This window comes from Gorilla gorilla, chromosome 4 (genome assembly GCF_029281585.2).
Source record: "Gorilla gorilla gorilla isolate KB3781 chromosome 4, NHGRI_mGorGor1-v2.1_pri, whole genome shotgun sequence".
Classification (NCBI taxonomy): domain Eukaryota; kingdom Metazoa; phylum Chordata; class Mammalia; order Primates; family Hominidae; genus Gorilla; species Gorilla gorilla.
The window spans coordinates 43991719-44006706 of NC_073228.2; the positions used below are offsets into that span (position 1 = coordinate 43991719).

A 14988-nucleotide genomic window follows, 5' to 3' on the forward strand; every position below is an offset into this window, starting at 1 on the left:
CTCTGGTACTAAATATAGAAAAGGTATACAGGCTGTGCAACTGGCCGTTTTAAATACCTCAGGCCTCAGATTCTGGGTTTTGTCAGCAAGCAAATAGCTTGAATATATCTGTTTTAAAAGAATCTTGAAAAATCTTCTGTGTCCTTTGTATTGACCTGAGCAATAATTTACCAGTAGCAATGTCTGTTGAAAAATTGAATAGCCTTTCCAAGGTTATTTGGAGAAGTTACTCAGATATGGACAAAATTTAGATCTTGTCAATATTTGCATAGAATAACTTGTATTAAATCTTTCCTGCCTTTAGCATTTATACTTTGATGACCAGAAGGGGGCGACCTAATTTGTCTGTGAAATTGTGCCTTTTAAAATAATAGTTGACACTTTGAGTGCGTAACAGAACTATGGTATTAATTTTTTTTTTTTTTTTTTTGAGACAGAGTCTCGCTCTGTCGCCAAAGCTGGAGTGCAGTGGTGCGATCTCAGCTCACTGCAACCTCCGCCTCCCAGGTTCAAGCGATCCTCCTGCTTCAGCCTCCGGAGTAGCTGGGACTACCAGGGGCCCCCGACAACGCCCGGCTAATTTTTGTATTTTTAGTAGAGATGGGGGTCTTGCCATGTTGGCCAGGCTGGTCTTGAACTCCTGACCTCGGGTGATCTACCCTCCTCGGCCACCCAAAGTGTTGGGATTACAGGTGTGAGCCACTGCGCCCAGCCTATAGTATTAATTTTTAACTGACAAGAATGGTGTATCCTTATGGGGTACAATGTAGTGGCGTTTTTTTTTCTTTTTTTGAGACGGAGTTTCGCTCTTGTTGCCCAGGCTGGAGTGCAGTGGCGCAATCTCAGCTTACTGCAACCTCCGCCTCCTCGGTTCAAGTGATTCTCCTGTCTCAGGCCTCCTAAGTAGCTGGAATTACAGGCACCTGCCACCACGCCTGGCTAATTTTTTGTATTTTTTTAGTAGAGATGGGGTTTCATCATGTTGGCCAGGTTGGTCTTCAACTCCTGACCTCAGGTGATCCACCCTCCTTGGCCTCCAAAGTGCAGAGATTACAGGCGTGAGCCACCACACCCAACTTGTGGTGGGGTTTTTTGAACTTTTATTTTTCTCACATAAATAGAGGCAGGGACTCACTATGTTGCCCAGGCTAGTTTCGAACTCCTGGCCTCAAGTAATCTTCCCACCTCACCCTCCCAAAGTACTGGGATTACAGACATGAGCCACTGCACCTGGCCCACTGTGGTGGTTTTTGTTTTTCTTTTCTTTTTTTAGACAAGTCTTGCTCTGTCACCCAGGCTGGAGTGCAGTGGTGCACTCCACTCAGCTCACTGCAGCTTCCACCTCCCAGGTTCAAGTGATTCTCCTGCCTCAGCCTCCTGAGGAGCTAGGAATACAGGCACACACCACCATGCCCAGCTAACTTTTTTTGTATTTTTAGTAGAGATGAGGTCTCACCATGTTGGCCAGGCTGGTCTTGAAATCCTGACCTCAAGTGATCCACCCACCTCAGCCTCTCAAAGTGCTGGGATTGCAGGTGTGAGCCACCATGCCTGGCCACTGTGGTGTTTTGATACGTTTCCAATGTAGTCATAATTCTGGTCTAGCTTTCTAACCACTTTTATTTTATCTTAAATTCACCTTTGAAAGATAGCTTGAGGTATCTCTGTGTCCATACTAACATTTGTAGACTCTTGTGGCCTCTCAACCCAAAAATCTGTGTCAAAATATCCATGTCAACATACTCAAGGGGTTTTCCAAGTTTCAGAACACATCTCAGATAAAATTCAAAATGTATTCGCACACCAGCATTCTAGCCTTAGATCCTCTGGAATTCAAGGGCTGGTGTTCCTTTAAAAATGAAACTCCTGACTGGGCGTGATGGCTCACGCCTATAATACCAGCACTATGGGAGGCCTAGATGGGTGGATCACCTCAGGTGGGAACTGAAGACCAGCCTGAACAAAATGGAGAAACTCCGTCTCTACTAAAAATACACAATTAGCTGGGCGTGGTGGTGCATGCCTGTAATCCCAGTGACTCGGGAGGCTGAGGCAGGAGAACTGCTTGAACCTGGGAGGCGGAGGTTGCAGGGAGCCGAGATTGCACCACTGTACTCTAGCCTGGGTGAAAGAGCAAGACTCCATCTCCAAAAAAAAGAAACTGCTAACTGTGTGTGTGGCATAAATTCTTATTTTCTGCTTAGTCAAGTTTTCCATCTGGAAAGCATTTGCTTCGCAAATAGCCACAGCTTACAGACTACAAGCAGTTTAGAAACAAGACTACCACCTGAATATACTACACATGCCTTCACCTGCCTTTTGATGATTGGTATGTAGTTGCTGATTCTTTCAACAAAAGGTACTTCTTTCTTGTTTTCTCTTTAGGGCTTATGGATCAGATTTATCTTGCTGCTTATTCCCTTAAAAGCTTATAGCTTTGGAATTCTATTCCCTGATGCTTCTGAGACAGTCATCCTTTTTTTTTTTTTTTTTTTTTTTGAGATGGAGTTTTGTTCTTGTTGCCCAGGCTGGAGTGCAATGGTGCAATCTCGGCTCACCGCAACCTCAGCCTCCCAGGTAGCTGGGATTACAGGCGTGCACCACCGTGCCTGGCTAATTTTGCATTTTTAGTAGAGATGGGGTTTCTCCATGTTGGTCAGGCTGGTCTCGAACTCCCGACCTCAGGAGATCTGCCTGCCTCAGCCTCCCAAAGTGCTGGGATTACAGGCGTGAGCCACCGTGCCCCGCCTGAGACATCCATCTTTATTGTCCATATAGGGTTCAACAACTTGTTCAGGTTCCAGACCTACCTTTAATTGTATGTGCAAGTAAAAATAGAAACAGAATGCTTTCGGAACCCCAAAGAAAAGAGAAATATTATTTAGCTAGGTTGGGTAGGCTTCATGGAGAAAGTAGCATTTTTAAGCTGGATCTTGAAGAATGGATAGGATTTTGACTGTTGGCCCTGTACAGGAGCACACTACTTTCTTTTTTCTTTTTTTTTTTTTTTTTTTTGAGGCAGAGTCTTGCTCTGTCACTGAGGCTGGAGTGCAGTGTCAAGATCTTGGCTCACTGCAACCTCTGCCTGCCTGGTTCAAGTAATTCTTGTGCCCCACCCTCCCAAGTAACTGGGATTACAGGCATGCACCACCACACCTGGCTAATGTTTGTATTTTTAGTAGATATGGGGTGTCACCATGTTGGCCAGGCTGGTCTTGAACTCCAGGCGTCAAGTGATCCACCCGCCTCGACTTCGCAAAGTACTGATTTATAGGTGTGAGCCACCAAGCCCAGTCAAGAGCACACTTTTTTTTTTTTTCCTTTGAGACAGAGTCTTGGTCCGTCACCCAGGCTGGAGTGCAGTGGCGCGATCTCAGCTCACTGCATCCTAACCCCGTTTTCCGGATTCAAGCAATTATCGTGCCTCGGCTTCTTGAGTAGCTGGGACTACAGGTGCGCCATGCTGGCTAATTTTTTTTTTTTTAATTTTTATTTTTTTTTTAATTTTTATTTTTATTTATTTTTATTTTTTTATTGATCATTCTTGGGTGTTTCTCGCAGAGGGGGATTTGGCAGGGTCACAGGACAATAGTGGAGGGAAGGTCAGCAGATAAACAAGTGAACAAAGTTCTCTGGTTTTCCTAGGCAGAGGACCCTGCGGCCTTCCGCAGTGTTTGTGTCCCTGGGTACTTGAGATTAGGGAGTGGTGATGACTCTTAACGAGCATGCTGCCTTCAAGCATCTGTTTAACAGAGCACATCTTGCACCGCCCTTAATCCATTCAACCCTGAGTGGATACAGCACATGTTTCAGAGAGCACAGGGTTGGGGGGTAAGGTCACAGATCAACAGGATCCCAAGGCAGAAGAATTTTTCTTAGTACAGAACAAAATGAAAAGTCTCCCATGTCTACCTCTTTCTACACAGACATGGCAACCATCCGATTTCTCAAATCTTTTCCCCACCTTTCCCCCCTTTCTATTCCACAAAACCGCCATTGTCTTCATGGCCCATTCTCAATGAGCTGTTGGGTACACCTCCCAGACGGGGTGGTGGCGGGGCAGAGGGGCTCCTCACTTCCCAGTAGGGGCGGCCGGGCAGAGGCGCCCCTCACCTCCCGGACGGGGCGGCTGGCCGGGCGGGGGGCTGACCCCCCCACCTCCCTCCCGGACGGGGCGGCTGGCCGGGCGGGGGGGCTGACCCCCCCACCTCCCTCCCAGACGGGGCGGCTGGTCGGGCGGGGGGCTGAGCCCCCCCACCTCCCTCCCGGACGGGGCGGCTGGCCGGGCAGAGGGGCTCCTCACTTCCCAGTAGGGGCAGCCAGGCAGAGGCGCCCCTCACTTCCCCGACGGGGCGGTTGGCCGGGCGGGGGGCTGACCCCCCCACCTCCCTCCCGGACGGGGCGGCTGGCTGGGCGGTGGGCTGTTCCCCCCACCTCCCTCCCGGACGGGGCGGCTGGCTGGGCAGAGGGGCTCCTCACTTCCCAGTAGGGGTGGCCGGGCAGAGGCGCCCCTCACCTCCCGGACGGGGCGGCTGGCCAGGCGGGGGGCTGACCCCACCACCTCCCTCCCGGACGGGGCGGCTGGCCAGGCGGGGGGCTGACCCCTCCACCTCCCTCCCGGACGGAGCGGCTGGCCGGGCAGAGGGGCTCCTCACTTCCCAGTAGGGGCGGCCGGGCAGAGGCGCCCCTCACCTCCCGGACAGGGCGGCTGGCCAGGCGGGGGGCTAACCCCCCCACCTCCCTCCCGGACGGGGCGGCTGGCCGGGCGGGGGGCTGACCCCCCCACCTCCCTTCCGGACGGGGTGGCTGGCCGGGCGGGGGCCTGACCCCCCCACCTCCCTCCCGGACGAGGTGGCTGCCGGGCAGAGACGCTCCTCACTTCCCAGACGGGGTGGCTGCTGGGCAGAGGGGCTCCTCACTTCTCAGACGGGGCGGTTGCCAGGCAGAGGGTCTCCTCACTTCTCAGACGGGGCGGCCAGGCAGAGACGCTCCTCACATCCCGGACTGGGCGGCAGGGCAGAGGTGCTCCCCACATCTCAGACGATGGGCGGCTGGGCAGAGAAGCTCCTCACTTCCCAGATGTGATGGCGGCCGGGAAGAGGCGCTCCTCACTTCCTAGATGGGATGGCGGCCGGGCAGAGAGGCCCCTCACTTTCCAGACTGGGCAGCCAGGCAGAGGGGCTCCTCACATCCCAGACGATGGGCAGCCAGGCGGAGACGCTCCTCACTTCCCAGACGGGGTGGCGGCCAGGCAGAGGCTGCAATCTCAGCACTTTGGGAGGCCAAGGCAGGCAGCTGGGAGGTGGTTGTAGCGAGCCGAGATCACGCCACTGCACTCCAGCCTGGGCACCATTGAGCACTGAGTGAACGAGACTCCGTCTGCAATCCCGGCACCTCGGGAGGCGGAGGCTGGCAGATCACTCGCGGTTAGGAGCTGGAGACCAGCCCGGCCGTCACCGCGAAACCCCGTCTCCACCAAAAAAATACGAAAACCAGTCAGGCGTGGCGGCACGCGCCTGCAATCGCAGGCACTCGGCAGGCTGAGGCTGGAGAATCAGGCAGGGAGGTTGCAGTGAGCCGAGATGGCAGCAGTACAGTACAGCTTCGGCTCGGCATCAGAGGGAGACCGTGGAAAGAGAGGGAGAGGGAGACCGTGGGGAGAGGGAGAGGGAGAGGGCAATTTTTTTTTTTTTTTTTTTTTTTTTTTGAGATGGAGTTTTGCTCTTGTTGCCCAGGCTGGACTGCAGTGGCATGATCTCAGCTCACTGCAACCTCCGTCTCCCAGGTTCAAGCGATTCTCTTGCCTCGGCCTCCCAAGTAGCTGGGATTACAGGCGCCCACCACCACACCTGGCTCTGGCTAATTTTTTTTTTGTATTTTTAGTAGACACGGGGTTTCACCATGTTGCTGGGCTGGTCTCAAACTCCTAGCCTGAAGCGATCCACCCACCTCGGCCTCCCAAAGTGCTGAGATTACAGGTGTGGGCCACAGAGCCCAGCCCACACTTTTTTTTTTTGGAGACAGAGTCTTGTCCTGTATCCCAGGCTGGAGTGCAGTGGCGCAATCTCGGTTCGCTGCAGCCTTCACCTCCCAGGTTCAAGGAATTCTCCTGCTTTAGCCTCCTGACTATTTGGGATTACAGGCGTGTGCCACCACACCTGGCTGATTTTTGTATTTTTACTAGAGTTGGGGTTTCACCATCTTAGCCAGGCTGATCTTGAACTCCTGACCTCAAGTGATCCACCTGCCTTGGCCTCCCAATGTGCTGGGATTACAAGCATGAGCCACTGCGCCCTACCAAGCCCACACTTCTTTTTTTTTTTTTTTTTTTTTTTTTTTTTGAGACAGAGTTTCACTCTTGATGCCCAGGCTGGAGTGCAGTGGCACGATCTTGGCGCATCGCAACTTCCGCTTCCCAGGTTGAAGCGATTCTCCTCCCTGAGCCTCTGGAGTAGCTGGGATTACAGGCACGCGCCACCACACCCAGCTCATTTTGTATTTTTAGTAGAGATGGGGTCATGTTGGTCAGGCTGGTCTCGAACTCCTGACCTCAGGTAATTCGCCTGCCTCAGCCTCCCAAAGTGCTGGGATTACAGGCGTGAGTCACCATGCCGGGCCTAAGCCCACACTTCTTAGTACTTAATAGATGAGCAAAGCTATGGAGGAAACATAGGATATGTTCAGGTTGTGGCCAGGTTATAGTCTTTGACAGGAATGTAGATTTTGTGAGGGAAGAAGGGACATAATTAGTTTGGAATAAGAACCGAAGAATATAAGTGTTACACTGAGGACTTTGGCCTTTTGTTTTAAATGGGAGGAAACCTTGTAGAAAATATTTCCTATTCAGTCAGCTCCAGCCCAAACTGGTTTATATGTGTCACATTGCCTTTGTTTACAACAGTTCCTGAAGCCAAATTGCCCTACCAGTACACCTTTTCAAATGCTAGTAAAGCCTGGTTTCAAACTCAGCTTTTCAAAATGTTTACTGATGCCCTCGCCAGTTCTTCCTCCAACCTCCTATAGTGCGTTTATGGCTACTTTTTATTGCTTATACTGCTTTTGGTAATTATGTATGCTTGCCATTTCGGACTCTCACTTGAACTTGCATTGTTTACCTTTTTGTATTTTTTTTTTCCGAGACCTGTCCTCTGTGTCTTTTTTTTTTTTTTTTTTTTTAATTTTATTTTTGAGACAGAGTCTCGCTCTGTTGCCCAGGCTGGAATGCAGTGTCATGATCTGGCCTCACTGCAACCTCTGCCTCCTGGGTTCAAGCAGTTCTCCCTGCCTTAGCCTCCCAAGTAGTTGGGTAGCTGGGATTACAGGCGCCTGCCATCATGCCCAACTAATTTGTTTCTTTCTTTTCTTTTCTTTTCTTTTTTTTTTTTTTTTTTTTTGAGACAGAGTTTTGCTCTTGCTGCCCAGGCTGGAGTGCAATGGTGTGATCTCGGCTCACTGCAACCTCTGCCTCCTGGGTTCAAGCGATTCTCCTGCCTCAGCCTCCCGAGTAGCTGGGATTACAGGCATGCGCCACCACTCCCGGCTCATTTTGTATTTTTAGTAGAGACTGGGTTTCTCCATGTTGGTCAGGCTGGTCTTGAACTCCTGACCTCAGGTGATCTGCCCACCTCGGCCTCCCAAAGTGCTGGGATTACAGGCCTGAGCCACCATGCCCGGCCTAATTAATTAATCTTTTAGAGATAGAGTCTCACAGCTGGGTGTGGTGGCTCACGCCTGCAATCTCAGCACTTTGGGAGTCTGAGGTAAGTGGATCACGAGGTCAGGAGTTCGAGACCAGCCTGGCAAAGATGGTGAAACCTTGTCTCTACTAAAAATAGAAAAATTAGCCAGGTGCAGTGGCGGGCACCTGTAATCCCAGTTACTCGGGAGGCTGAGGCAGGAGAATCCCTTGAACCCGGGAGGTGGAGATTGTGAGCCAAGATAGCTGCACTCTAGCCTGGGCAACAGAGCAAGACTCCCTCTCAAAAAAAAAAAAAAGAGAGAGAGAGATGGAGTCTTGCTATGTTGCCCGGGCTGGTCTGAAACTCATGGCCTTAACCACTCCACAACCCTTGCCTTGGCCTCCTAAACTGCTGGGATTACAGGTGTGAGCCACAGTGCCTCGCTAATTTTATTTTATTTTTTAATAGATAGTATTAAAAGCTAGAAGATCTGGTCGGGCATGGTGGCTCACGCCTGTAATCCCAGCACTTTGGGAGGCCAAGGCGGGCAGATTACCCGAGGTCAGGAGTTCGAGACCAGCCTGACCAACATGGAGAAACCCCATCTCTACTAAAAATACAAAAGTAGCTGGGCATGGTGGCGCATGCCTGTAATCCCAGCCACTTGGGAGGCTGAGGCAGGAGAATCACTTGAACCTGGGAGGCGAAGGTTGCGGTGAGTCAAGATGGCACCATTGTATTCCAGCCTGGGTGACAAGAGTGAAACTGCGTCTCAAAAAAAAAAAAAAAAGATCTGGCTGGGCATGGTGGCTCACGCCTGTAACCTGAGTACTTTGAGTGGTCGAGGTGAGTGGATCACCTGAGGTCAGGAGTTCGAGACCAGCCTGGCCAACATGGTGAAACCCCGTCTCTACTAAAAATACAAAAATTAGGCCTGGTGTGGTGGCTCATGCCTGTAATGCCAGCACTTTGGGAGGCTGAGGCCAGTGGATCACCTGAGGTCAGGAGTTTGAGACCAGCCTGGCCAACATGGTAAAACCCCATCCATCTCTACTAAAAATTAAAAAAATTAGCTGGGCATGGTGGCGCGTGCTTGTAATTCCAGCTATTTGGTGGGGCTGAGACAGGAGAAGCACTTGAACCCTGGAGGCAGAAGTTGCGGTGAGCCAAGATAATGCCCCCGCACTCTAGCCTGGGCAACAGAGTGAGACTCTGTCTCAAAAAAAAAAAAAAAAAAAAAAAAAAGCTGGGCATGGTGGCGGGCACCTGTAATCCCAGCTACTTGGGAGGCTGAGGCAGGAGAATCAGTTGAACCCCAGAGGCAGAGTTCTAAAGTGAGCCGATATCACACCACTTCATTCCTGCCTGGGCAACAAGAGTAAAATTCCATCTTAAAAAAAAAAAAGCTAGAAGATCTGCAGTTATGAACTTTGATAGCCATTAACTGACTAGATCTTCAACCTAAACTGGGGTTAAAAGAGGGGGAAAGAAAATGGAATGGTAAAAAGAACTAGATGGAAAAAGGAATGAAGTACGAAGTGATATGCAAAATAATTGTCATCTTCTCCCTGCCTCCCATTCCCTCAGTCTAGTCGAGGTCTTTCCACCTGGCCATGTTTCTTTTCCTCAGATAAAGCAAGCTCATTCTCACCTTAGGACTTTCAAACCAACTATTGCCTAAACTTGGAGTGCTTTTCTTATTTTGGCTGAGTTGTCTCCTTGTAGTTCGGGTTTCTGTTTAAATGTTATTCTAAAGAAATTTGCTTTGTAACATTTATCAGTAATATTTTCTTGTTTATTGTCTGTGCCATGCTTTGCAAACACGTGTGCACACACTCAATAGTGCTCACTCACTTGTCTGCACTAGAATAATAAGGTCTAAGAGATCAAGGATTTTGTCTGTCTTGTCTACCCCATTTTTCCAGCACCTCACACGTAATAGGTGCCCAGTGGATAATTGTTATGTGAACGAATACAATAGGAGCATGTTCATACAGAGTTAACCCAGTCTGGGGCTCTAGGGAAGGAATTCTAAGGAAGTGACATTTAAGCTAAGGAAATTGGTTAAGTGAAAAGTTGGGTAAAGCGCAAGGTAATGATGATTGATAGGTGTAGGTGCAGGGGCCTTCAGCTCAAATGCCCACAGATAATGATGTGAAGAGATAGATTTTCATTTTGAAATCACTGGCTAGTGTTGAAAATGAATTGGATCAGGAGTTATCCATTGCAAGAGATGATGGTGGCTTCGAATAGAGCAGCAGCAGTGGGGCTAGAAAAAAGTATGAATTGGAAGATATTTAAGATATAAAATTACCAGGATTTAGTGAGAGACTGGATATGGAGGATGAGGAATCAGAGCTGATTCCCATATTTTTGTCTTGAGTACAGCAAAAGCTATATGAATTCTGAGACTGTTTATTTAATTGGGTGATTGGCTAGAAAAAAATATATACATGTAAATAAAAACTGAGGTTGAAATCACAGTCTTCAAAGTTTCTTAAGGAACTTTACTGTGTGGATTACCAAAACTGATTTTTATACTTACATAGGTCATCAGAAATCTTAAAACTTTTGTCACAAATAGCCAGGCGCGGTGACTCATGCCTGTAATCCCAGCACTTTGGGAGGCTGAGGTGGGCAGATCATGAGGTCGAGATCGAGACCATCCTGGCCAACATGATGAAACTTCATCTCTACTAAAAATACAAAAATTAGCCAGGGGTGGTGGTGCACGCCCTGGAAGGCTGAGGCAGGAGAATTGCTTGAACCCAGGAGGCGGAGGTTGCAGTGAGCCGAGATCATGCCACTGCACTCCAGCCTGGGTGACAGAGCCAGACTCCATCTCAAAAAAAAAAAGTCACAAATAAATTTCGTTAAAATTTTCTGTTTGTATCCAGAATTTACTTCCTTCCTTTACTCCTTGGAAGGTAAATTCCTTTTGCCATTTATTTATTTATTTAGAGACAGAGTTTCACTCTTGTTGCCCAGGCTAGAGTGCAGTGGCACGATCTCGGCCCACTACAACCTCCACCTCCCGGGTTCAAGTGATTCTCCTGCCTCAGCCTCCCGAGTAGCTGGGATTACAGATATGTGCCACCACGCCCAGCTAATTTTGTATTTTTAGTAGAGATGGGGTTTCACCATGTTGGTCAAGCTGGTTTCAAACTCTTGACCTCAGGTGATCCGCCCACCTCGGCCTCCCAGAGTGCTGGGGTTACAGGCATGAGCCACCGTGCCCGGCCTCCTTTTGCCGTTTATTACACAAACTTTGTGACTTTATTCTCCTCCCTGGGCCAGATAAATGGAAAAGCAAAAGAAATTCCTGCACTTCCGGTATATGTAATGTGATTTCTGTTTCTGGCAGCTCTTCTATCTCAGTCCTCCAGAAATAAGGTCTTGGTTTCTCTGTTTTGTAGTTCTTGGTTCATTCATAGTAGCCATATCTGGGTTCTTCTTGAGTGTTTTCTGGAACTGCTCTGCTGTTTGGAGAAACCAAGTCATGAATTTCAGCCAGATCTGTAGGACAAAAATGTTGTTTTCTCATTGAGTTTTCTCAGTGCACTGGGTTTCAGAGAGCTATCTCTGAATATATACTGCTCTAGCAGTGTATAATGAAGAAGTAGAGTGTATGTGCAAATATATAAATAGATAATTAATGCCAGGGGTCATAAAAGCTAACCTCTCAGGGCCGGGCATGGTGGCTCACGCCTGTAATTCCAGCACTTTGGGAGGCCGAGGCGGGTGGATCACGAGGTCAGGAGATTGAGAGCATCCTGGCTAACACAGTAAAACCCTGTCTCTACTAAAAATACAAAAAAATTAGCCGGGCGTGGTGGCTGGCGCCTGTAGTCCCAGCTACTTGGGAGGCTGAAGCAGAAGAATGGCATGAACCCGGGAGGCGGAGCTTACAGTGAGCTGAGATCACGCCACTGGACTCCATCCTGGGCGACAAAGCGAGACTCTGTCTCAAAAAAAAAAAAGAAAGAAAAAAAGCTAACCTCTCAGTTATCGCATGAGGGTCATTAAGTCTGTTTTACAGATGAAGAAACTGAGTTATGTAGTAACTATACGTGACTACCTATAAACATAAAGTTGAGAGGTCAGAGAAGTGAAAGATATTAGGGGCCAAGGCTTGGAATCGTGACAGTTATGCTTTGCTTATTGTCCTGGTGTTTGATTAAACAGGTCTTTCACTGAGAAGCAGACCACACAGGAACCCTAATCATGCTTCTGGTGCTCCTGTTACCTTTCTTCTGGTGAAAGGGACACTGAGGATCTTTTAAGCAGTGCTCTTCCAGTTTCGTTGCTGTACAACAAAGGTCTAGACTGGATGGTGTTGAATGTGATATAGAGGAGGTTTTGTTTTCAAGCACATCAGTTGTTACTTCCCTTACTGCTTCATCGTTATTGTAAATGTGATGGAGAAAATAAAATGTTCACTGGCATTCTAGCGAACTATGAGAACTGATTTTTTTTTTTTTTCTTTTTGAAACAGAGTTTTACTCTTGTTGCCCAGGCTGGAGTGCAATGGCACAATCTCGGCTCACCGCAACCACTGCCTCCCAGGTTCAAGCGATTATCTCAGCCTCCCGAGTAGCTGGGATTACAGGCATGTGCTACCACGCCCGGCTAATTTTGTGTTTTTAGTAGAGACGAGATTTCTCCGTGTTGGTCAGGCTGGTCTTGAACTCCCAACCTCAGGTGATCCACCCACCTCGGCCTCCCAAAGTGCTGGGATTACAGGCCTGAGCCACCGTGCTGGGCCCCGAGAACTGATTTATGTCTGCAGTAATGTGTGTAATTTCACTTGAGGAATATGGTTTTTGCCAATCCTCTTACAGCAGTAGCTTTTATCCAAGAATGTTCATCAAAATCACCTGTGGAGCTTTGAAAGATGCAGATGCCTGGCCAGGCGCGGTGGCTCATGCTTGTAATTCCAGCACTGTTGGAGGCCGAGATGGGCGGATCACGAGGTCAGGAGATAGAGACCATCCTGGCTAACACAGTGAAACCCTCTCTCTACTAAAAATACAAAAAAATTAGCCGGGCGTGGTGGCAGGCGCATGTAGTCCCAGCTCTACTGGGGAGGCTAAGGCAGGAGAATGGCATGAACCTGGGAGGTGGAGCTTTCAGTGAGCCGAGATCACGCCACTGCACTCCAGCCTGGGTGACTGAGTGAGACTCTGTCTCAAAAAAAAAAAAAAGATGCAGATGCCAGCTTTTAAAATTGAGCTATGAATTAATTACTCTTGATTCAGATTTATACTGTTCCTGGATTCCTTGGGATACTATAAACAAGTTTTGGGGTTTTTTGTTTTGTTTTGTGTTTTATTGAGACAGTCTTGCTGTGTCGCCCAGGCTGGAGTGCAGTGGTGTGATTTTGGCTCACTGCCAATGTCAAAACAGCATTCTTCATAATAAAAAAAGGAAACCATACAATGGAATACTATGGCAGCTGTTAGGGATGGAGATCTTTATGGAATAATGTCAAAGATACATAGCATTGTATAAAATGGTAAACTGGTGCTTGCTTAAGCAGCACATGTACTAAAATTGGAACGATACAGAGAAGATTAGCATGGCCCCTATGCAAAGACGACACACAAATTCATGAAGCAGTCCATATTTTTAAGTATTTTTAAAAATTCAAAAGTAAGAAATTTTTATTTATTTATTTATTTATTTTGAGATGGAGTCTCGCTTTGTCGCCCAGGCTGGAGTGCAGTGGCGTGATCTTGGCTCACTGCAACATCCGCCTCCCGGGTTCAAGTGATTTTCCTGCCTCAGCCTCCTGAGTAGCTGGGATTACAGGCATGCGCCACCACGCCCGGCTAATGTTTGTATTTTTAGTAGAGATGGGGTTTCACCATGTTGGTCAGGCTGGTCTCGAACTCCTGACCTCGTGATCCACCCACCTCGACCTCCCAAAGTGCTGGGATTATAGGCGTGAGCCACCACACCTGGCAACAAGAAAAAAAAAAATTTTTTTTTTTTTTTTCAGACGGAGTCTCGCACTGTCTCCCAGGCTGGAGTGCAGTGGCGTGATCTTGGCACACTGTAACCTCCACCTCCCAGGTTGTAGCAATTCTTCTGCCTCTGCCTCCCAAGTAGCTAGGATTACAGGCGCCTGCCACCACGCCCAGGTAATTTTTTGTATTTTTAGTAGAGATGGGGGTTTCCTTATGTTGGCCAGGCTGGTCTCAAACTCCTGACCTTGTGATCCGCCCGCCTTGGCCTTCCAAAGTTCTGGGATTACAGGCGTGAGCCACTGCGCCTGGCCACATTATATATTTTTGTAATTGAATGTTAATATATGATTTTAATTAGAAAAAATTAAAATACTGCTTTAAAAACACCACTTCCTCATGTATTCGCTGTGGAGTGGGGTCTAGGCATCTGTATTTCTTCTTTTTTCTTTTTTCTTTTTTTTTTTTTGAGACTGAGTCTCGCTCTGTTGCCAGGCTCTGGAGTGCAGTGGTACAATCTCAGCTCACTGCAACCTCTGATTCCCCGGTTCAAGTGATTCTCCTGCCTCAGCCTCCCGAGTAGCTAGGACTACATGCGTGTGCCACTATGCCTGGCCAATTTTTGTGTTTTTACTAGAGACGGGGTTTCGCCATGTTGGCCAGGATGGTCTCGATCTCATGACCTCGTGATCTGCCTGCCTTGACCTCCCAAAGTGTTGGGGTTACAGGCGTGAGCCACTGCGCCCAGCCTTTTTTTAAATTTTTTTTTTTGAGATGGAGTCTCACTCTGTTGCCCAGGCTGGAGTGCAATGGCATGATCTTGGCTTACTGCAACCTCCGCCTCCCGGGTTCAAGCTATTCTCCTGCCTCAGCCTCCTGAGTAGCTGGGATTACAGGTGCACACCACCACGCCCAGCTAATTTTTGTATTTTTAGTAGAGACTGGGGTTTCACCATGTTGGCCAGGCCGATCTCAACTCCTGACCTCGTGATCCACCCACCTCCCCTCCCAAAGTGCTGGGATTACAGGCGTGAGCTATCACACCCAGGCAGGCATCTGTATTTCTAAACTCCATAGGTGATTCTGATTCTCATAGAGGTGAAGGTTCTTGACTCAGAGTTCACTTTCCTCTGAATTCTTTTTTTTTTTTTTTTTTTGAGATGGCGTCTTACTCTGTTGCCCAGGCTAGAGTGCAGTGGTGTGATCTGGGCTCACTGCAACCTCTGCTTCCCAGGTTCAACTGATCTCCTGCCTCAGCCTCCTGAGTAGCTGGGACTACAGGCGCCCGCCACCACGCCCAGCTAATTTTTTGTATTTTTAGTAGAGATGGGGTTTCACCATGT

The 14988-nt window shown here is 48.6% G+C and overlaps 1 protein-coding gene and 1 non-coding gene across 4 annotated transcripts in view; both read left to right on the forward strand.

Annotated features, from left to right (window-relative positions):
* CBX1 (chromobox 1) overlaps window positions 1–14988 on the forward strand; it is a 35404-nt gene that overhangs the window by 4126 nt on the left and 16290 nt on the right. The window contains exon 2 of one of the 3 annotated variants that reach the window (XM_055387739.2): window positions 13681–13822. The exons of the other annotated variants lie outside the window; for them this stretch is intronic. The gene's annotated coding sequence lies outside the window, so the exon portion shown is untranslated. The remainder of the gene's footprint in view (window positions 1–13680; window positions 13823–14988) is intronic. 3 annotated transcript variants of the gene reach the window in all.
* Window positions 13203–13309, forward strand: LOC115934723 (U6 spliceosomal RNA). Its single transcript, XR_004070487.1, has one exon. It is a non-coding gene; the product is annotated as a U6 spliceosomal RNA (small nuclear RNA).